This window comes from Notechis scutatus, chromosome 4, assembly GCF_049901735.1.
Source record: "Notechis scutatus isolate UNSWTSFEM ecotype Mainland chromosome 4, rNotScu1.2, whole genome shotgun sequence".
In the NCBI taxonomy this organism is placed as follows: domain Eukaryota; kingdom Metazoa; phylum Chordata; class Lepidosauria; order Squamata; family Elapidae; genus Notechis; species Notechis scutatus.
In genome coordinates, this window is record NC_142012.1 from 78,829,866 (window position 1) to 78,852,237 (window position 22,372).

Consider the following 22,372-nt stretch of genomic DNA (forward strand, 5'->3'; position numbering starts at 1 on the left):
TCACACGAGCCATTTATGGGCTCACCCTGGGTTCCCCAGGGCCGCTGGCAGAACCAAGTCTTCAGTGCCTTCCAGAAGAATATTGGAGTGGGGGTCGTTCTAATCTCGGGGGGAATGATGTTTCAAAGAGAGGGAGCCACCATGGAGAAGGCCCTTCTTCTGGGTCCCACCAGATGTATCTCCCTCAGGGATGGGACCTGCAACATTCCTTGCCTGCCCACTCTAGTGGGTTGGGTAGATATGACCAATAAGAGACAGTCCCTCAGATCACCTGGCCCCAAGCCATGATGGGCTTTAAAGGTGACAACCAGCACCTTGAATTGCACCCTGAAGCATGTAAAAAATGCAAGTAGAAAAACAGGGACCCCTTTGGTTGGAAGGTAACAGCGTTCCATGCACCATCAGCATTTAGTCATGCCGGCCACATGACCACAGAGATGTCTTCGGACAGCGCAGGCTCTTCAGCTTAGAAACAGAGATAAGCACCACCCCCTAGAGCCAGAAATGGCTAGCATGGATGTGCGAGGGGAACCTTTACCTTTTAATATAAAATGATATTTTTAGAAAACTTGTTTGCTAACTCAAGAGAGCATTCTTACACCAGTTGCAAATGCCAGTTCATGAGAGGGTGTGTCATGCCCCTGTTGGAATCTGACTCAGAGGAAGAAGCTGAACAGCTGACAGGGAGCATGGCTCCATTGGCTGTGGAAGAAATTGGGGAAGGGCAAAGTCTGGCTGGGCAGAGGTAGAGCAAGGGAGAGGCAATTCAGAAGAAGACCCAGGCCCACCCCTTCTTCATCCTAGGGCACTCAGGGAGCAACAGAGAAAAGAGCAATGTGGGTTGCATGGCTTACGTGGGAGGAAAGGGTTCTGATTCCCTTCTTTAGTTGCAGCTGGGAACACAGTGTATAAAAAAGGAAGCTGCGCACAGCAAGCTGTTGGGAGCAAACATGACTTTATCTTGAATCGTCGTGGCTTATCTGTGTTCCTGGCATCTTCCCAACTGTGTGAGTTTTGCCATGCTTTCAAGTTTGAAATTCCTGTTCCTGCCCTGCCAAACTAATTACTTCAGTTTGGTTTGTTTGGATTTTAAGTTACAGTTTGTGTGTACTTTGTTTTGGACTGAATTTTCTACAGTTAAAAGCTGTTCCTGGGAGAGCTTTTCTCCAGCTGAAGGTAACTTGGAGATTGGGGGCAAACTTGGAGATAATAAAGGGACTCTTATTGCTTATTTGACTGTGTTGCCTTCCCTTTGGGTCATCACAGGGTGCATATAAAAAAGGAAAGGTAAATGTGCACCCTGTTAGACTGATGCTTTGCTTCAACAAAGGAAAGATGAGAATTAATGGATGGAAACTAATCAAGGAGAGAAGCAACCTGGAATTAAGGAGACACTTCCTAACAGTGAGGACAATTAACCAGTGGAAGAGCTTTGCCTTCAGAAGTCGTGGGTGCTCCATTACTGGAGGTTTTTAAGAAGTGACTGAACAGCCACCTAACTGAAATGATATATGAGCAGGGGTTGGACTAGAAGACCTTCAAGGTCCCTTCCAGCTCAATTCTGATTGATCGACTCTTTGTTCGACTGTGGGATAGCATACCACAGTCAAAAGTGGAGGAAGCATTCAGGAATTGAAAGACGTAAGATTGACACTGCCAATCCAGCCAGATGATTGGAGAGAGATGAGATCATCTCGTGGAACTGACAGATGAAGTGTCTAAGCAATGAACAGCACTGCATTCCCCCATCCTATCCTTGATGCCCATGCTGAACACATACATGTCCAAGATGGTGGCCTTGACAAGTCGATGTGGATTTCACACCTGGTAGCATTCCAGATTTAATGTGTTATGTTGTCGAACTGCTTCCTGCCCTGACAAAATAATACTGTTAAAAGAAAGAGAGCGGGGGGGAAAAGGATGTATTTGGCAGAGAGGGACAGAAATTCTAAACAGGTGGAGGCTTTTGACAAATTTTGCAACATGATTTGAACTTCATGGTGATGATGATTGCCCTGTCAATCATACCCATCAGTTTCCGGAATTCATCCAGCTCTGCTTTCCAAATTTCAGTGCGTCAAAAGTGCTAATGTAAGCAACTTGGCTTGCAGAGCTAAAGCAGTGAAGTCTACAGACTCTGCTAAATATATAGACAGCCGGATATTGTAGACCAGGGGTGTCAATCTCAATTTCACTGAGGGCAGCATTAAGGTTGTGTTTGACCTTGGAAGGCCAGGGCGGGGCATGGCCAGGGGGTGGGCGTGGCCATGGTGGGCGTGACATGGGACTCATGTTGGGGGCACCTATGGTGGCCAAGTGCTAAGGCAGGACTTCCCTGAGACCTTCCCTCACTCTCATTATAATCTTCCTTCCTTCCTTCCTTCCTTCCTTCCTTCCTTCCTTCCTTCCTTCCTTCCTTCCTTCCTTCCTTCCTTCCTTCCTTCCTTCCTTCCTTCCTTCCTTCCTTCCTTATTTTTCTTTCCTTACTCTCTTCCATCTTCCCTTCTTTTTCTTTAGTCTTTCCTCTTTCTCTTTCTCCTTTCCCATCCCTTCTTGCAGGCTCAAATGCAAAAAGGGAAATGTTTCTCCTATAGTTCTGTTTTTAGTCTTTTTTGATAGCCTTCCGCTAGTGAAAATGTAGCTTGAGGGGGGCACATACCTCCCTGGGCTCTGTTTTCAGCCTGGGCGGCCTCCTGCAGCCCTCTGCCAGTGAAAATGGAACCTGGTGGGGCTGCACACAAACACGCCCCAGCTCCATTTTTGCTGGTCCTTTGCTCTTTCCAGGCCGGTCCCGTTGGCCAGATCTAAGCACCCTGTGGGCCAGATCTGGCCTGCGGGCCTTGAGTTTGGCACCTCTGTTGTAGACAGTCCCCAAACCCTTGAGAGATTTAATATGTGACATATAGGCTTACCTCTGGAAGTTTCAGGTGCTCCATCACCCATCAAGAAAAGGATGCCCAATGGTACACAATCTCCTGCTTGAGCAATGGGTTATACTAGACCTCCAAGGTCCCTTCTAATCCTATTATTCTATGTGTCAGCATTCCAACTAACCAACTCAAAACAAACTCCGAGACAAGCATCTCCTCAAAGTTCCATTTTATTAGAGTTGCGATATTGGCACATCTGGGAAAACCCGAATCTGAGAGTTCCAGGTTTTTCCTTCCCAAAAGAGAAATCAAAGATCCCTCCCCTGCACCCATCAGTCCAACACATGGCCCAATCAAATCTTCATCTGTCACGCCCTTGGTAGAGTCAGACTCTGAGGGAGAGGAGGAACAGCTGACAGGGAGTGGAGGTGTGGCTCCAGAGGTTGTGGAGGAGGTTGGGGAAGGGCAGAGGCCAACTAGGCAGTCAGAGGAAGAACCAGGCCCATCCTCTCTTCATCCTAGGACACACAGGGAGAAGCGGAGAAGGCAACAACATGGCTTACGAGAGAGAAAGTGGCCATGATCCTCCTCATTGGTTACAGCTGGAGAGAATAGTATACAAGAGAGACGGTTAAAACATAGGTTGCCAGAAGCAAAATGTGTGTTATTTTGGGCTGAAGTTATCTTGGTTAGCATCCTTCCAAAAGACTGTGCCTTGTTATCTCCTTGAATTTGGTAAATACTTCTCCTGTTCAGTTGTTGAAATTTCATCATTGTAGTTTCTTTGGTTTTTTTTATTTCACCTCTATCTGCTCATTAAATTCAGACTGTATTGCTTTCTTTTGAAGACTATTTTTAAGTACGTTTTATCTCCAATTAAGAATTATTGAACAGTGGGGCCAAGTTGGAGGCATTAAAGGACATTTATTTACGTTTTGGATTTTGTTATGTTTGCGTTACACTCTGGGTCATCACATCATCCCAACTGGAGATTTTCCTCCAGACACTCCCCTCCAGGTGCAGGGCAACCTGTCCTTGACTCTCTGAGAAAGAATGTTGTTGTGTCTAATCTTTTCTTCTATGAAGTCCCCCCTCCCAAATTCCCAGGCAGTAAATGTGGCAGCCTCAAAGCTCCTGAGGAAAAATGGCTTCCAAGGCTGATACTATGTTCTGTCTGCCATTTTGTAACTCTCTGAGTCAACTTCTTCATGAAGGAGCTCTTCATATCAGCACGCTTTGCATTGTGATCCTTGTACCTTCCTGTTAGCGGCAGAGCTAATTCCAGAGATTTCAAATGCCTTGAAATCAGTGCTGAACCAAGTGCATGTCACTGCCTGTGTTATTTTAGCTTTTATGTATTTTTAGTCAACCAGCGCATAATCACTCTTTCTAAGAGGTTCATTTCAAGGGGAAATTATCATTCTGTTGCAAAGGTAATGGCTGAACGAAGCAATGTTTTAAAGCCACTCTGAGGTTAGAAACTCTACTTAAGAAGCCAGAGTTAATTTGATTAGAAAAGATGCTTAATTAAGTTTCAGGACCATAACTTTGCCATTAAGGAGAATTCGTGGTGTCATATGTTTTGAAAGAAGGCAGATTACAGCTTAGGGGTAATTACTTCTCTTTTCTGAAATACTTTCTCTAATTCTGTTAAAATGAACATGATCAAGGACCTCAATCCAATGTCAGAGGAATTCCTTGCTTGGTTGCAACTTGGTCTTCTTTCCATGCCTCATAATAGATCTTGATTAAAACTGCTATGATTAAGTTCCAGGTCAATATAGAAGAAGGTATTTTATGCTTAGGACTACTGTATATGCAGGTACAAGTTGAAAACACAATTTGGGTTGCTCTCTTAAAGATGTTTTGCACAGTGAGTTACTATGATATCCATAACCTTAAATAGTAACTGTGAGAAGGACCCTGGAGTCCTAGTGGATGATCATTTGAGTATGAGTCAGCCGTGTGCGGCAGCAGCCAAAAAAGCTAATACAATCCTGGGTTGTATAAACAGAGGCATAGAATCAAGATCATACTTTATAAAACCTTTATAATCCTGGTATTATCTCCGGTATAATCACTCTACTAACTAGAGCATACAAAACATTTGCTAGACCAATATTTGAATACAGCTCATCAGTCTGGAACCCACATTACATATCTGATATTAATACAATTGAGAAAGTCCAGAAATATTTCACAAGAAGAGTTCTCCACTCCTCTACTCGTTGCAGAATACCTTATGCCACAAGACTTGAAATTCTAGACCTAGAAAACGGTCTGATCTAAGTATAGTATATAAAATCATACATTGCAATGTCCTACCTGTAAATGAGTACTTCAGCTTCATCCATAACAACACAAGAGCAAACAATAGATACAAACTCAAGGTTAATCACACCAAACTTGATTGCAGGAAATATGACTTCAGCAACAGAGTGGTCAATGTCTGGAATACTCTACCTGACTCTGTGGTTTTTCCCCCAAACCTCAAAAACTTTAACCTTAGACTGTCTACTATTGACCTCACCCATTTCCTAAGAAGGCGTGCATAAGCGCACCAATGTGCCTACCGTCCCTGTCCTATTGTTTCTTTTGTTTTTCTTATTCGTACCCATTTCACGTATTCATAACCATGTTTATACTTATACCTGTTATCTAATAATTGCTTGACAAAATAAAATAAAATAACAAACCCTCGTAAGACCACACCTGGAATACTGCAACCAATTTTGGTCACCGCACTACAAAAAAAAAGATTGAACTTTGGAAAAAGTGCAGAGAAGAGCAACTATGATGGTCAAAGGCCTGGAGACTAAACCATTTGAAGAACGGCTGCAGGTTTGGGTCTGACCAGTCTAAAGAAAAGAAGAATTAGGGGCGACATGGTAGCAGTCGTCCAGTATTTGAGAGGCTGCCACAAAGAAGAGGGGGTCAAATTATTTTCCAAAGCACCAGAAGGCAAGACAAGAAACAATGGATAGAAACTGATCAAAGAGAAAAGCAACCTGGAATTTAAGGAGAAACTTCCTAACTGTGAGGACAATTAACCAGCGGAACAGCTTTGCCTTCAGAAGTTGTGGGTGCTCCATCACTGGAGGGTTTTAAGAAGAGATTGGACATTTGTCTGGAATGGTATAGAGTCTCCTGCTTTCATAGGGGGCTGGACTAGAAGACCTCCAAGGTCCCTTCCAACTCTATTCTATTCTAAATTCTAACTACCAGGGGTCCATGGCCTGTGTCTGAAATATTTTTGTCTCCTTTTAGAAGTCTTAATACTTTTACTCACATCTAAAAAAGTCTCTCTCAATTTTCCACATGGAGGGAACACCACTCTATCATGTTCCATTAAATGATCTAGTGCTTTTTAAAAGGCTTTCCTAAAGACTTCGTTCCCCTACTGCATCTAGGGTTTTATGTGGTTAGTATGTTCTTTTTGACTCTTTCCTTCCTGCTTGCTAGCCCAAGTTTAACATTACACAAAAGGCAAAATCAGTGGTGGCGCATTGTGAGAAAAAAAAAAGTCTGATTTATATGGAACCTATGCCTTTTCTAAAACTAACTCATTGTTACAAATCTGTTCAAATTTCTGAGGTTTAAAAAAATTCGAAGACAGTAAGGAAAAAAAAGAACAGAAAGTGAAGTTGTGGCTAATCTATGCGGTTCTAAAACCTGGCTCAAAAACAGTAACTGTGAGAGGGACCATGGACTCATAGTGGACAATGACTTAAACAAAAGCCAGCAGTGTGCGGCAGCAGCCAAAAAAGCTAATACAATCCTTGGGCATAGAATCAAAATCATGTGAAGTATTAATACCGCTTTATAAATCCTTGGTAAGGCCACACCTGGAATATTGCACCCAGTTTTGGCTACCACATTACAAAAAAAGTTGTTGAGACTTTGGAAAAGTGCAGAGAAGAACAATTACGGTGATTAAAGGCCTTGAGAACAAAACTTGTGAAGAATAGTTGCAGGAAGTGGATAAGGCCAGTCTAGAGAAAAGAAGGACTAGGGGGAACATGATAGCAATATTCCAGTATTTGAGGGGCTGCCACAGAGAAGGGGGAGTCAACTTATTTTCCAAAGCACCAGAAGGCAAGACAAGAAACAATGGATGGAAATTGATCAAGGAGAGAACCAACCTAGAACTAAGGAGACATTTCCTGACACTGAGAACAATTTGCCTCCAGAAGTTGTAAATGCTCCAAAACTGGAAGTTTTTAAGAAGAGATTGGACAACCATTTGTCTGAAGTGGTGTAGGGTTTCCTGCCTAGGCAGGGGATTGGACTAGAAGACCTCCAAGGTCCCTTCCAGCTCTATTCTGATTGATTGATTGATTGATTGATGAGGCAAAAAGTATAAGTGAAAAAGTCCAATCGCATAGAATTGCACAGCTCTAAGAAGGTGTGGGCATAATTTGTTTTGAATGCATTATTCATCTCTACATGCTGAATAGGTGAGGGCTTGGATTTCGATTATGTGAGCATGGGGGAATCCCGTGATTGTTGTAAATTTGAGGACCACTTGCAATCCACATTTTTCAGTGCCGTCATGACTTCGAACGGCCACTAAATGCATCATCGTAAGTCGAAGACGTCTAAGACATTGGAAAGCTTGTTGCTTGCTTTGCCGTTTTGGATTATGTTTTCATATTCATGTTTTTATCCGTATGGCTTAAAAGGTGTACTTTTTAATCCTTATTTTGTTTCATAAGTGGGTATGCGTCCTTTGTCAAAGCAAAAACAAGACTCATCATATTTGCTAAAGCCTGATAGTGAATCTCTTCTCAGTGTCAGTCGATGTTGGGCATTTAAGGATGTAAAGCAAGGGGTGGAAAGCAGGGGTGGGCTGCTATGGGTTGGCCCAGGTTCAGGCTGGTTCAGAGAACTGCCAAATCCCACCCCTGGCTGGCCCCATTGGCTGTGAAGAAAACTGGGGAAGGGCAAAGTCCGGCTGGGCAGAGCAGGGGAGAGGTAGAACAAGGGACAGGGAGTTCAGAGGAAGACCCAGGCCCACCCCCTCTTCATCCTAAGGCATGCAGGGAGGAACGGAGAAGGGAGCAATATGGGTTGCATGGCTTATGGGGGAGGAAAGGGCCCTGATTCCCTTCCTTAGCCACAGCTGGGAATGAGAGTTTAAAAGAGCTGCAAGCTAAGTATGGCAGCTGCTGGGAACAAACGTGAGTTTATCTTAGGTTGACTTTGGTTGTCTGCGTTCCTGGCATCCTCCCAATCGTGTTGAATTACAGCCGTTCCTTCAGGTCTGGACTTCTTGCTCTTTCCCTGCCAGACTAATGACCTTATCTTGCCTTGATTGGATTTATAGTTACTGTTGTATTGGTCTTGACGGACACACCAGGCAGACACAGGAGCTGAAGAATAACGTTTCTTTATTTGAAGCAGTAACAGATTAACGTGGCTGCCCAGCTGGGCTGGCAGCCGGCTGGCTGGAGCCGGAGCCCCAACTGCCCCCAGCTGATGCCGTTTGACAGCTCCTTATATAGTCTGCTGTCAAAGCGGCACCAACCAATGGGAACAGTCAGATGGTCCCGCTCAAAATGCGGACCAGGTTGAAGACTTAGCTAGTCAGGGACACAACACCCCTTTCCCTAGCTAAGGGCATGCGCTGCCCAGCCTTTTGGGAATACCATGGTATAAACAAGGAAATTGAACTAGTGAGGAAATTGAACTAGTGGCCAGGGAGGAGCACCTGGCCTGGGAAGGAGACCCTGACAAACGTGGCAAGCAACCCTGCCCAGGTGACCTCCCGCCTGTGGCGGAGTAGGGGGCCCCACATCCCAAGGGTTGTGGGTCAAATACTGACAGCTGCCTGCCTTGGAACCAATGCTGCAGAGATGGCAGGTCTAGCTATGGCTTGCGTGAAGGGCTATGTGGGGACCACTGAGTTAGGGAGCTGACTATGATGGTCAAGGCCTAAGGCTGAAAAAGGGAGCAGGCCTTCGTGCTCTCCTGGCCCCCTAGGGTAGTGACAATCCAACCTCCCACCCACCTAGCTTTCGCCCCCTTGGGGAGTGTAGTGCTAATGTCAAGGGAGACTAGCCCAGGTGGGAGAGACCCTGGAGGTGGGTGCATGGAAGGACTCTAATGGTGGGTGCGCACCTCCTTGTTCAACGCCTGACACCACCACCCCTAAATACCGGATCCATCCCCCAGAGCCACTGGGAAGGAGGGGGTGCAGAGAGAATTTTTAGTTAACATAAGTGAGAGAATGAAGAAAAGTCTCAAACAACTCAGTGAATCATGGAAACGCCACACCAGCCATGCTCAACCCGGAGGGCTGCATCTCTGCAGAGCCAATGGCTGCACCCAGTCCACAATGGCGAAAGCTGCACCGGCAGTGGCCCATCGCTCGGCAGCCGGTGGGAGTCGAGGAGGCGCTCGGGCTGTCGGCGGCCACGGCGAGAGGCGGCAGCGGCGGCGGCCGGCAGAGCGGGGAGGCGACTGCAGCGGAGGTCGCGCGGCGGCTGCGGAAGAGCGGCTGCGGATGCAGCGCTGCGGCGGCAGAAGAAGCGGAGGCAGCGGCGGCGGCGGCGGCGGCAGAAGAGCAGAGGGCAGCGGCGGCAGCGGAGCCCGAGGCGGCGGAGCGGCGGCGGCTGTGGAAGGCCCGACGGCGGCGGCAGAAGAAAGCGGAGGCAGCGGCGGCGGCGGCAGCGAAGGCAGCGGCGGCAGAGAACGGAGGCCGCGGTGGCGGCAGGAGAGCGGAGGCTGGCGGCGGCAGCGAGGCAGCGTAGAGGCGGCGGCGGAACGGAGGCCGCAGTGGCGGCAGCGTGAGCCGCAGCGGCGGCTGAAGACGGATGCGCAGCGGCGGCAGAAGCCGGAGAGGCGCGGGCGGAGAGCGGAGCCTGTGGCGGCTGAAGAACGGAGGCCGCGGCGGCTGAAAGCGGAGGCCGCAGCGGCGGCACAAATGCGGAGGACGCGGCGGCGGCTGAAGAGAGAGGCGCGGCGGCGGCAGAAGAGGAGAGCGGCGCGGCGGCAGAAGAGCGGAGAGCCGCGGCAGCCGCAGCGGAGGCTGCGGTGGCGGCAGAAGAGCGGAGGCGCGGCGGCGGCAGCGAGGCCGCAGTGGCGGCAGAAGAGTGGAGGCGCAACGCGGCGGCGGCAGAAGAGCGGAGGCGGCGGCAGCGAGGCCGCGGCGGCGACAGCGGAGAGGCCGCGGCGGCGACAGCGGAGCGGCGGCGGCTGAAGAGCGGAGCGGGCGGCGGCTGAAGAGCGGAGGCCACGGCAGCGGCAGCGGAGCGGCTGAAGAGCGGAGGCGCGGCGCGCTGAAGAGCGGAGGCCGCAGCGGCGGCAGCGGAGGCAGCGAGGCGCTCGCCGTCCTTAAGCGGGAGCGGCTGTCGGGAGCATGCGCGGCGGCAGCGAGTAACAACGGCCGGATCGGGTGGGGGGAAGCGTGGACTCGCCGGCCTTCACGGCCTTGAGGCAAAGTCTGGACCTCTGCTAGAGGCTGCAGGCTTTTGCGCTCTTGTAGCGCCCACGGGGTGGGTTTTTTTCGCCAGCCTTCACGGGCCTTGAGGCGACGTCTGTTCCTCGACTGGGGAGGCTTTTCAGACTTCTGCGCTTTTGGTAGCGCCAACGGGGTTTCGCCAGCCTTCACGGGCCTTGAGGCGACGTCTGTTCCTCGGCTGGGGAGGCTTTTCAGACTTCTGCGCTTTTGGTAGCGCCAACAGGGGTGCCTTTCGCACGGGAGGCTAGAGTGCCTGTCAGGCAGTGACTTTCTCCTCAGCTCAGGAGACTTTCTCCTCAGCTCAGGAGACTTCCTTTCCTCAGCTCAGAGAGACTTTTCCTCAGCTCAGAGAGACTTTTCCTCAGCTCAGAGAGACTTTTTCTCCTCAGCTCAGAGAGACTTTCTTTTCCTCAGCTCAGGGAGACTTTTCCTCAGCTCAGAGAGACTTTTCCTCAGCTCAGAGAGACTTTTTCTCCTCAGCTCAGAGAGACTTTCTTTTCCTCAGCTCAGGAGACTTTCTTTTCCTCAGCTGAGGAGGCTCTTTAAATTTGGCGCGCGCAGAGACTGTCTGCGGCTCCAGACATTCTGTGGCTTCAGCTCTTTCTTCAGTGACTTAGCTTCTTGCCTGGGTGTCTCTTCTGATATCCCATCCTCGTCGCCAGTGTTGTATTGGTCTTGACGGACACACCAGGCAGACACAGGAGCTGAAGAATAACGTTTCTTTATTTGAAGCAGTAACAGATTAACGTGGCTGCCCAGCTGGGCTGGCAGCCGGCTGGCTGGGCGGAGCCCCAACTGCCCCAGCTGATGCCGTTTGACAGCTCCTTATATAGTCTGCTGTCAAACGGCACCAACCAATGGGAACAGTCAGATGGTCCCGCTCAAAATGCGGACCAGGTTGAAGACTTAGCTAGTCAGGGACACAACAGTTACAGTTTTTGTTGACCTTGTTTTGGACTTGATTCTCTGCAGCCAAAGGCTGTTCCTGGGAGAGTTTTTCTCCAGACCAAAAGGCAAACAGGACCTTGACGGCAAAGTTGGAGCTAATAAAGGGACTCCTACTGATTATCTGACTGGGTTCCCTTTGTGCCACGCCCCTTTGGTTCATCACAGGTACTGTAGTTCCTGGCCAACTCTGAAAACATGGTGGTTAGCCTGAATGGTCTGCAAAAATCCAGACAGCCTCTAGGATGGAACCGCAGATTTCTGTATCTATTTGCTGCCATCTAGCAAAGCTTTCAGATTCTGCTGAGCTGCAGGGAGGATGAGCAGAGTATCTGTAACGTCCATAGCCTCAGGAGTGTGGTATTTATTTATCAATTCTTAATTGACTCGATGTTTACTCACGATTGCAAACAGATGATTAATTAACCCCAGACTTTTATGACTAGGATAGCGAAGAGATCATTAGAAAGAAAGATTATAATAGACTTCTCTGCGCTCATAAGGATTCTAATAAAGATTGACTAATATAATTAAATATAGCTTTGTAATAAATGCCATTACACCGACTCTGAGTTGTTGTTTTTTTATATAAACCCACTGGCCTGCTACCTTGAACTTATTATCTGCAGAGGGGGTGTTGAGGGACCCCCTGCCTCCACTGTTTATTCTTGGCTCTGGAGATTAAAGCTGCGGTGTGGTTGGCGTTTGAATTCTAGAGTCCTGTACGTTAATTGTTTCAAAGTAATTCTGGGCCAACTTTTCCCCCCTCGTCAACAGGAGAGGGGAGGAAAGATATGATTTTAGCTCTGTGTCTTAAGGTAGGGAGGTCAGTGGTGTGCTACGTTTAGGGGCCAGCACTAGGCTACACATAGTTGAAGGGACTGTCCTGTGTACTAAAAGGGTGGATTAGAATTAAGAGAATCACAGAGTTGGAAGGGATCTTGGAGGTCAGCCAGGATTCCGTCTGACACACTTTTTTGCATGAGTAAATTCAAGCACGTTGAAGGGAGATCATCATTGTCATGACTATCATCAGAATTCTTGACCAACCCCCTGTTCAAACAGGAAATCGTATAACCATTTCAGACAGACAGTTGTCCAATCTCTTCCTAAAAACCTCCAGTGTTGGAGTATTCACAACTTCTGGAGGCAAGTTGTTCCACTGGTTAATTGTTCTGTCTGGAAATTTCTCCTTAGTTCTAGGTTGCTTCTCTCCTTGATTAATTTTCATCCATTGCTTCCTGTGCTGCCTTCAGGTGCTTTGGAGAATAGCTTGACTCCTTCTTCTTTGGGGCAGCCCCTCAAATATTGGAACACTGTTATCATGTCACCCCAGTCCTTATTTTCATTAGACTAAACATACCCAATTATTACAATGTTCTTCATATGTTTCAGCTTTCGGTTGCCTAATCGTATATTCTTTCTTAGAATCTCAACATCTTTTGATATCACGGCAGCCAAAACTGTATGCAATACTGCAAGTTGGCTCTTACCAAGGGATCATATTTAATGCTTCTCCATTACAGACATGGGTGTTTGATCTAATGTAATGTACATGGGAAGACCATTCAAAGAGGTTATTCTGGTTGGTTTCCAGTCTCAAGGTCAGGAATTTGGCTCAGTCCAAGCTATGATAATCCAGGTTCTGCCTTTTGATACAACTATATGCTTTGGAATTCACACTTCCAGTCCAGAAATTGGCATCACTAGAGGGTTTAAAGTATAGATTGGACAACCATTTAACTGGGATAGTATAAGGGTCTTTTGTCTTGAGCTGGGGGTTTGGCTAGAAGACCTTTGAGGTCCCTTCCAAATCTATGTATGTATGTATGTATGTATGTATGTATGTATGTATGTATATATATATATATATATGTGTGTGTGTGTGTGTGTGTGTGTGTGTATATATATATATATATATATATATATATATATATATATATATATATATATATATATATATATATGGATCTTTGGTTATTCGGGTTTTCTCCGCGTAAGATTCAAAGTATCTAGGCAACGTTTCGGCGAGGTCCCACTCGCCATCTTCAGGCTGGTGCTTTCGGCTTAGTGCCAGTTTGCTTGCACTTCAAGACACACATTAAGGCTGAACTATGCACCCTGACTAAAGTACTCACAGCCAATGGCTTCCACAAAAGCAAAATCACCAGCTTGATCCACAAAAACACACTGAAACATAATAGAGACCCAGAAGATGAACAGACCTATGGAACAGCTGTCCTGCCCTACATAAGAGGTACTACAGACAAAATTAGTAAGGTACTACACAGACATCACATCAGGACTGCCTTCAAAACAGACAGAAAAATAGCAGCCATCCTTAGCAACCCCAAAGATAAAATTGACCTGGAAAACCAAGGCATATACGAAGTCCCCTGTGCATCATGCCCGGCCACATACATTGGACAGACCAATAGAAGAATAAGTACCCGCCTGGATGAACACAAAAATGCAGTCAAAAAGCTGGAACACACTTCCTCACTAGTCCAACACATGGAAGCTACAGGTCATAGCATCAACTTCAATGGCACCAAAACCCTGGCCACTATGGAAAACCCTAGCCACAGAGTCATCAGAGAAGCCATAGAGATTGAAAAAGACCAGAAAGCATGAACAGAAGAGATGATTCCACCAGGCTGTCAATCATTTGGAAGCCTGCACTCACAAACAAAAAAATATCCACACCACAAGCCAGGCAAACACCTGGGCACAAACAGATCCCCCTGATACCTCCAGCTCAAACACACCCCAACCAGGCACCCAGATGAAACCCAGCTTCCTAACTAATGATAGCCGTCCATTTACCCGAAGCCAAGCTGCACTAAAGGCCTCCATTAAAGTAACACAATGCTGCCAGCCAATCAAGATACAAAAAGAGCCAAAAAACAGACAGAAGATATCAGAGACACCCATCAAGCAGAACACAGCAAACTCCGAGACCAATAAACACAGACCAAGACTCCCAACCAATCAGGATGAAGAAAAAACCATTCTGGCACAGCAATAGGCTGCCCCAAATTTAAATCTGAAACCACTGTAAAAGTCTGACCCACAGACGGACACAATACAGAAGCCTGATGATGGCAGATGAGATTCTGCTGAAACGTTGCTACAACTTTAAAAGAACTACAATGACGTGGGAAAATACCCAACCAAGCCGAACACCATTATCTTCAGGCTTGTGTCTTCGGCTCTGTGCTTCTTTTACTCTGAGAAGCACAGAGCTGAAGACACAAGCCTGAAGATGATGAATGAGACTTCATTGAAACGTTGCCTAGATACTTCCAATTTTATGCGGGAGAAAACACGAATAACCAAAGATCCATATATATATATATATATATATGATTGGTTGGGGGTTTGGCACAACCAAGCCCCCACCTGAACATAACCAAGCCCCCACCTGAACAGAACACACCTCCAGCCAATCAGAACATGGCCAACCCCCAACCAATCAGAACACAGCCAAACCCCAACCAATCAGAACACACCCCCACCCAATCAGAACACAGCCAAGCCCCCACCCAATCAAGTCACACCCCCACTAGCAGTTAAAAGGAAGAAGCAGCTGCAAGCTCACATCACTCTGAGAAGCACAGAGCTGAAGACAGAAGCCTGAAGATGATGAATGAGACTTCATCGAAACGTTGCCTAGATACTTCCAATCTTACGCGGAGAAAACCCGAATAACCAAAGATCCATATATATATATATATATATATATATATATATATATATATATATATATATATATATATATATATATATATTGTGTGTGTGTGTGTGTGTGTGTGTGTGTGTGTGTGTGTGTGTGTGTGTGTGTGTGTCTTTGGTTATTCAGATTTTCTCCCGCATAAAATTGGAAGTATCTTTGCTAATTTTATGTGGGAGAAAACCCGAATAACCAAAGATCCACATACAAATACCCGCAAAAACCTCAGAAAAGATAGATAGATAGATAGATAGATAGATAGATAGATAGATAGATAGATAGATAGATAGATAGGGAGAGAGAGACCTTATCTTCCCTTTTATACAAGTAAAACATTGCATATTATTTAATGGTATCTAGGATACATTTGATTTCTGACAGAATTTGAAGAAATAATTTCTGGAAGACATTAGAACAAAAATGTATTCTTTATCTGCAGATTGCCTTATTTAAAAAAATTATTTCAGTCTGGGGCTTGGTGTGTGTGTGTGTGTGTGTGTGTGTGTGTGTGTGTGTGTGTGCATGACATTTTATTTTTAGACTTTTCTTCCATTTAACTGGTGAATAATGGACAGTGGTTGGAGAGATGGAGGAAAACCAAGGTCCATTTAAATGTCTAACTGGGGAGTTTTGTTCTTATGCAGATGACTTAGGATTTCTTGAAGATTATAATCAAGTGAAGATACTCAGACTACACAGAAATGAATGTGTGGAATAGATCCAAATCTCAATATGCTCTATTGAACTCAAAAACAGGATCTAAGCCGCATATGTTTATTTAGCTATTATATAAATAATTCAATTTTGAGGTCTCCCAAACCCTCAGTGGCTCTGGGAAGATTAAAATTAAAAGGGGGAAAATAGATTTAAAAAAACAACAACAGCTGACTGGAAGACTACATTACTGACACCAACCTCCAAAATCTAGAGGTTCCTTAACCATCCAATCCCACCGAGTTGTTGAGGTAAGAACAATGGCAGAGGGGAGGGGCCACAAGAGAGAAGTCATGTTTTCTGGGTCCTACAAAATGACTTTGTTTGATTGTCATGGCCTAAAGCGTGATCATTCTGCCCAATCTCGTGGTGAGTGGAAACCAGAGGTTGTGTTCAGCCAGTTCTGACCAGTTCTGGAGAACCAGTAGTGGAAATTTTGAGTAGTTCGGAGAACCAGCAAATACTGCCTCTGACTGACCCCTGCCCCCATCTATTCTCTGCCTCCCATTGAGTCCTAGCTGATGGGCTGGGTCTTCTTTGGTTGCCCTGCAAAGGAAAATGGAGCTGGAAAGCAAGTTAGTGGGGTGGGGAGGGAATAGGGATTTTGCAGTGTCCTTCCCCTGCCACACCCACCAAGCCACACCCACAGACAGTAGTAAAAAAATTTGAATCCCACCCCTGGTGGAAACCTTCTGTGATGACGCTTCCCCAGTTGTTTTTCCAGATGTCAGCTTGGAGGAAGATGAACCAGTCCCAGGCATTTCTCCTGAGTAACTTGCACCCACCTACTTCCACTCTTGTGGTGTTTAAGAGTAGGGCAAAGACCACTATCATTTCAAAAAAACACAAAACCTTGAGATGATTTTTTTAAAAACTTCCTTTATTATTTATGTCCAAAACTGTACTTTAAATATTGAAACTGTCTTAAGGAAGAAACTGATGTAGAAAGCCACATTATAAATGGGTAGATGAAGGAGGCCACGAGTAAACACACAAATCATTTGGCTCGCCCACGCCAATGTTCTACCTGTCCTTGCTAACTAAAGAAGATGATTGACCACAGTTTGACTTTAGATCTTTTATGAAGCAGCTGGAGGGAGGGAGGATTATGGAGGAAAAGAGAAAACTTCTCGGGACCTGTACGTAGACTGATTTCTAGGGGGTGGTGGTGGTTATTTAAAACAATACGAGCGAGCTATGCTACAGTATATCTGCCTTGGCATGAAATAAGAGGTTTTGTGTGTCTTCTTATTGGCAGGAATGAACTTAGCAAGAAAGGATAGAGAGGTAGTCACAGCAACCCCCAATCTGTCTCTGGAACTGCAGTTCAGTTTCTCATGTTGCTGCAGTAGTTCTTCCAGAATTCAGCCGAAGTGGCTCGGTTTATATTGGACAAGCTGAGAGCTCCACTGCTGTGTCAGATGGGTGCAAGATGGTTTTAGGGGAAGGTAATAAGTTTCTTCCGTGGAAGCAACTAAAGTGAACCTCCTCTTCCTTTCCATGTGATATGAAAAAGATCATATCAGATCCCTTCCTTCCTTCCTTCCTTCCTTCCTTCCTTCCTTCCTTCCTTCCTTCCTTCCTTCCTTCCTTCCTTCCTTCCTTCCTTCCTTCCTACCTTCCTTCCTAAGACCACACCTAGAATACCACATGCAGTTTGGTCACCACAGTATAAAAAGACATTGAGACTCTAGAAAGAGTGCAGAGAAGAGTAACCAAGAGGATTAGAGGACTAAAACCAGAGGTGGGATTCCACAGGTTCGCACCTATTCTCTAGAATTGTTAACATTCTAAGCAGTTTGGAGAACCAGTTGTTAGAAGAAATTACTGGCCTAATCCTGTAAGGAAGGCAGGAAGGAAACATTCTGGTGTTGCTTACAGAAACTGCCTCTCTCTCTCATCAACCTTTTGGACTTCAGGGACTGCCAAACTCATAATTTTAAATACCGTGGACCATTAATATTAATTTTGACTGATGGTGGCTTGCTGAAGTCGGTCCCATATTCCAGAGCTGCAGTAGTCACAGGACTGGCCCTGTGATCATCCTGGAGCAGCTGCTCCTCCACCCGGGTGCACCGGACTTAGAGGTGGGATTCTACTGGTTCTGGCCACCTCTGTAGAACCAGTTGCTCTGAAGAGCAGCAAACAGAGAGCATCCTTAGAACCGGTTCTATGTCTGCTGTTGTTTTGGTGCACCCGCCCACCCGGGCTCTTACCTGACCTTTATTTCCTGCATTTTCAACTGTAGCTGCTTTGTATGACACAGCTGCAGTTGAAAAAGCAGGAAAAAAGTGCCTTTTCAACAGCTGTACACCCGCGCACAGCGCTGCTCAGCTGTCCAGGCAGCTAGCTGACAATGATATACATGCGCATGCAGCTTAACTTTACGCAAAACTACCAAACTGGTAGTTACACCAGTCAGATCCCACCCCTAACCAGACTGCCATGGACTGGAGGAGCTGCTATGGGATGACCAAAAGGCCAGTCCTGTGATTACTGCAGCTCTGGAATATGGGACCGACTTTCCCACCAACGTCAGCAAGCCACCCCAGGGCAGATTTCCCTCCCCTACCATTGGTCTTACCTTCCAGTTCCAGCTCACATGGCTCTACTCAAGGTAAGGTTTGCGCTTGGCCAAAGGGTGGGGGGCCAGTGGATGGGCAGGCCATGTGGGTGGCGCAGCCTTGTGTTCCCGCGCAGCCTGGATTAGTTGATTTGAGGGTGACATTTCTCTGCAGACACCAAAATTTTCTCATGGACCACCAGTGGTTCCCAGCCCACTTGTTGGCGACCACTGTTCTAGTTCAACCTTCTGCTCAAGCAGGAGATCCTATATCATTCCAGACAAGTGGATGTCCAGTGTCTTCTTAAAAGCCTCCAGTGATGGAACATCCACAACTTCTGCAAGTAAGCTGTTCCCCTGGTTAATTGCTCTTGCTGTTAGGACATTTCTCCTTAATTCCAGGTTGCTTCTCTCCTTAATCCATCCATTGTTTCTTGTCCTGCCCTCTGGTGCTTTGGAAAATAATTTAACCCTCTCCACTTTGCGGCAGCCTCTCAAACATTGGAAAAAGGTGAGCTGTGCACACATTCATGTACCCACTGGCCTGTGGCTCATGGGGCCTGATTCCCCACTCCTCCCTCCAGCCAGGCTGCACAGCCACAAGATTGGGGAACGCTGCCTTAAGTTGTCCCTATAGAAATCACCAAATAACAGCACAAAAGAAAAAAAGAAAAAGAAAAGACTAACATTGATGGGAAGTTTGTCAAAACAAAACACTCTAGTTGGTAATGAATGAGATTTGCCTCTGATGGAATCTCCACATTGAGCAGAAATTGTGTTTTTCTTTTTGGTTTTTCTTTTGGTTTTTGTGAGAATCAGGGCAAACTTTAAACCTTTCTGGTTGGGTGCAAAACAGTTTCAAACATATGGCCTAGGCTGCAGCTCTTGTAAATCGAAAACCTCACCTTTCAGAGCTCCAGATATTCTTTGCTATTCTTCTAAATATTGGCAACCTAAGCGAAGCACAACCACATCACTTGTACATGGTAATTCAGAGTTTGGCATTTAACAGAAGACTCAGGTCCAGTGCATTAACCTCCAAACAGTTATTTCTGACCTTATGAAACAAGAAGTTGGCTAACCATTAAACTGAAATATTTCGCCAGTTTGAAAACAAACAACACTTCAGAGCAAGAGTGCGCTGTTCAAAGTCTTCCCTTGGGCTGAATTTGAATTTGTAATGGCTTGGTGCAATTAACATTGTTTGTGGTTTGCTGCAGTGTTCACCTTTAAAAGGAGGGCCTCCTTTGGCCAGCCCTGTGGTTTCTGAAGATGGAATCGCTTTGGCATCCACATATAAAACGTCTCAAGCTGGGAACCACAGAAAGTGATCTAGACAAACAAATGCAGGAGATTATCTGAAGACTTCTCTTATGTGACAAAAAGCTATTTTTCAATTATCAACTGAATGCTTTGTTTTGAAATTTTAATCAGGATAGATAGATAGATAGATAGATAGATAGATAGATAGATAGACAGACAGACAGACAGACAGACAGACGTTGTTGGGCACTAAAAATGTCTCCATTAACCATTTCCCTAGAAGTCTTCTTAAACAGAACAGAATAACAGAGTTGGAAAGGAATCTTGGAGGTCTTCTAGTCCAAACCCATGCTCAGGCAGGAAACCCTATACATTTCAGATGAAATCTCTTCTTAAAAACTTGCAGTGTTGGAGCACCCATAAATTCTGAAGGAAAGTTCTTCCACTGATTAATTGTTCTCACTGTTAGGAAGTTTCTCCTAAATTCCAGGTTGCTTCTTTCTTCTCTCCTGGATTAGTTTCCATCCATTGCTTCTTGTTCTGCCTTCAGGTACTTTGGAGAATAGCTTGATTCCCTCTTCTTTGTGGCAGCCCCTGAAATATTGGAACACTGCTATCATGTCACCCTCAGTCCTTCTTTTCATTAAACTAGACATACGCAATTCCAGTAACCGTTCTTTACATGTTTTAGTCTCCAGTCTCCTAATCATCTTGGTTGCTCTTCTCTGCATTCTTTCTAGAGTCTCAACATCTTTTTTCTAATATGGTTACCAAAACTGGACACAATATTCCTCCAGATCTCTGCTTTATTTTTCAAGGATCAAGTCATATTTTCTGCATACCCATTATTTACCAAAGAACCTTATTTCTACCTCTGATTTTGTTGTTATTGTTCCTTGAGAAACATAAAAGAGGTATGTCTATGTCAGTCATTCAGGTCATGGTTGTCCCAACCATGCTTTTTAAAGAGGCAATTGGACTTAAGGGCTTCCGGTTTGAGCTTCTTCAGAGACAGACCGAAACCTCGTCTCTGCAAGGCTTCGATCCGTGCTCGCCGCTGGAGCGCCCCAAGCTTTTCTCTTCAGCTGAAGATAAGCTTCTTGGATGAGAAGCAAAACATCTTCAAAGAAAAACCAGAAAGTCCAGTTGCCTCTTTAAAAAGCACCTTTGGGACAAAAGAGTTATCTGCACCTCTATAACTGTCTGGTTTGGCTCTGAAACCCGACAAGACAGACACAGACTTCAACAGATAATTAGAACTGCAGAAAAAACAACTGCTACCAACCTGCCTTCAGCTGAGGACCTGTATACTGCAGGAGTCAAAAAGAGGGCTGTGAAAGTATCTACAGACCCCTCACATCCCGGACATACACTGTTTCAACTCCTACCCTCAAAACGATGCTATTGAGCACTGCACACCAGAACAACTAGACACAGAGAGAGTTTTCCCCCGAATGCCATCACTCTACTAAACAAATAATTCCCACAACACTGTCAAATTACTTAGTAAGACTGTATTACTATTATTCTTCTCATCCTTCCTATTACCTATCTCTTCCAACATATGACTATAACCGTGTTGCTTGTACCTTTACCATTTATATTGTTTTATTTGTTTCCTAGTATGATTCGATTGCTTATTAGTAACCTATGACTATCACTAAGTGTTGTATCTTATGATTCTTGATGAATGTATTTTATTTTTTTCTTTATGTACACTGACAGCTTATGCACCAAAGACAAATTCCTTGTGTGTCAAATCACACTTGGCAAATAAAGAATTCTCTTTCTCTTTCTTTCTCTCTCTCTCTCTCTCCCTCCCTCCCTCCCTCTCTCTCTTTCTTTCTTATGTTTTGTAGGATGTATTCACTTGAACGGTGATGCCCACAAACCTGTTTCGGCAATTTAGAACACGTCTTTGGTTTTTGTTTTGTTTTTTAAAATAACAACTGCAAAGATTTTCATGGATGCTTTAAAGATGTTACAACAAATGCCTTGCTCCTTACCAATAATAGAAATTAAATTCTAACCATGCAGGGTTCTGCTTTGCTTTTAAGAAATGATCTTTGAGTATCGTGTGACTGCTGTAAACCCTAGAATTTATCTGTGTGTGTGTGTATGTGTGTGTGTGTTTTGCATTCTGCTGTTGTCCATAGTGATTTTCCACATTTGTCAATGCAAAGGTCACAAGTGGGAGAAACAGGGTAGCCATTCATTTCTGCCTATCAGGAGTCTGCTTTGTCATGATAACCGTCAAGGGGTCCACCCTGCTACTGGGTTGCTTAAAACCAGAGAGAAGAAAGAGAAGGCAAAAGAGAAATAAAAATTGCTGGAGGGATTCGGACGTTCAGATCTCAGTGATCCCCCTGGAAAAGGACTCTGAAAAAAGGGAAGAACTCTTCCTGTGGAAGGTCTGCAAGATGGCAACGCTTGACGTGGGACTGAATTCAAAGCCGCGGCCACAAAATCCATTCGTATAAACAGCGACTCCATCGCCTGCTGAAGGAGTCTGTTTTAGCTTAAGGAACTGGGGAACATGTTGCTTTCAAAGCAAATTCTTAGGTGTCACTTCCCATAACTTATGGTTGAAGATTACAAAGCTACTGATATAACATATTAGTTTGACGGACAGAATTGTACTTTCCAACGCTTCCTGCTCTCCCCTGTGACGCACACTAACTTAGTGTGCTGTGACAGCTGCCTTGATTTACCACCAGGCGGGGAGGCCAAGTGGGAGAGCCCAGCGTTCACATGAGCACCGAGGCCAATACTGGCCCAGAGCCTAGTTTATAAAGCTGCCCCATAACTCACCGCAAATGTGT

General features: G+C 45.5%; 1 protein-coding gene and 1 long non-coding RNA gene across 4 annotated transcripts in view; one reads left to right on the forward strand and one right to left on the reverse strand.

The window, feature by feature from the left end:
* The window catches only part of LRMDA (leucine rich melanocyte differentiation associated), an 853,545-nt gene that overhangs the window by 647,901 nt on the left and 183,272 nt on the right, over nucleotides 1–22,372 (forward strand). The gene's annotated exons all lie outside the window — the stretch shown is intronic.
* On the reverse strand, nucleotides 3,085–20,966 carry LOC148130799 (uncharacterized). Its single transcript, XR_015749317.1, has 2 exons — nucleotides 20,836–20,966; nucleotides 3,085–3,472 (listed from the first exon to the last, which is right to left on the reverse strand). It is a non-coding gene; the product is annotated as an uncharacterized LOC148130799 (long non-coding RNA).